Below are 970 nucleotides of genomic sequence, written 5' to 3'. Positions count from 1 at the left end.
TTTTCTATTAAAAATGCATATTCCTTATTTTATAAAATAAATGTCTTCAAAAAGCCAATTATATTTATTTAACCATAGTAGCTTAATTGAATTACTACCAACACGTTCATTTTACACTTGCCTCTGGTTATAATTTCTTCTTACTTTACATTTCCTGAATCAGATATAAAACACTAATGAACGTGTATAAAGATCAGACCAATTATTTCCCATGGGATTGGAAGCCTTTGGAGGACTCTGTCCAATTAATCTGGTCACCATTTCCCCTCTCAGAGGAGCAGCCCTGACTCTTAGGTTATGTGCTAGCAACAGTGATATGCATGGGTCGATACCAATGAATAGAACAATTTACTATCATCAAGGTTATAACCCTAATGGGACACCTTCTCTTCCAATGGCTTGAGCCTTTGAAGAATTCCATCAGTATCAAGGCACTTGTAGGGGGAGAAAATAGTCACTGGGAACTCTGGAAACATTTTTACAACTAACATATAGATTACAAAAACCCTTTGTTATAGCAATATAAATAATCATATTATTACATACATAAACCTCCTTTCCCACCGAAAGAAAAGAAATTAAATGTGATTTTATTTTCACATGTTCCTCTAATATTTTAAGCACAGACCATCTGAATAGCATACTTTAGATGTCTTTCATGTCTTCAGTTATTAAAATGTTTATTTCAGGAGATGATTTAACTCCTTGACCAGGAATCCATGCTGCTATTTTCCCTTTCCAAACCCAAAGAAGACATCATTAATCAATCATAGAACTGTGTCTTGATGAACCTGGAAATGGTCACAGCATCCTCCACACAGCTCCCCAGGCAATTATTAATAATCAGTCGTGAGATGAAATCAATCTGCCATTCCTGCCCCAGCCCAAGAGCAGCTCTGAGTCTCCTGGGAGCCTCACAGTCTACATCATTTCACAGAGCCTTTACCATTTCACAGTGCATACAAATATA

This window comes from Saccopteryx bilineata, chromosome 4, assembly GCF_036850765.1.
Source record: "Saccopteryx bilineata isolate mSacBil1 chromosome 4, mSacBil1_pri_phased_curated, whole genome shotgun sequence".
NCBI classification, from domain to species: domain Eukaryota; kingdom Metazoa; phylum Chordata; class Mammalia; order Chiroptera; family Emballonuridae; genus Saccopteryx; species Saccopteryx bilineata.
This window is presented reverse-complemented; position numbering follows the sequence as displayed.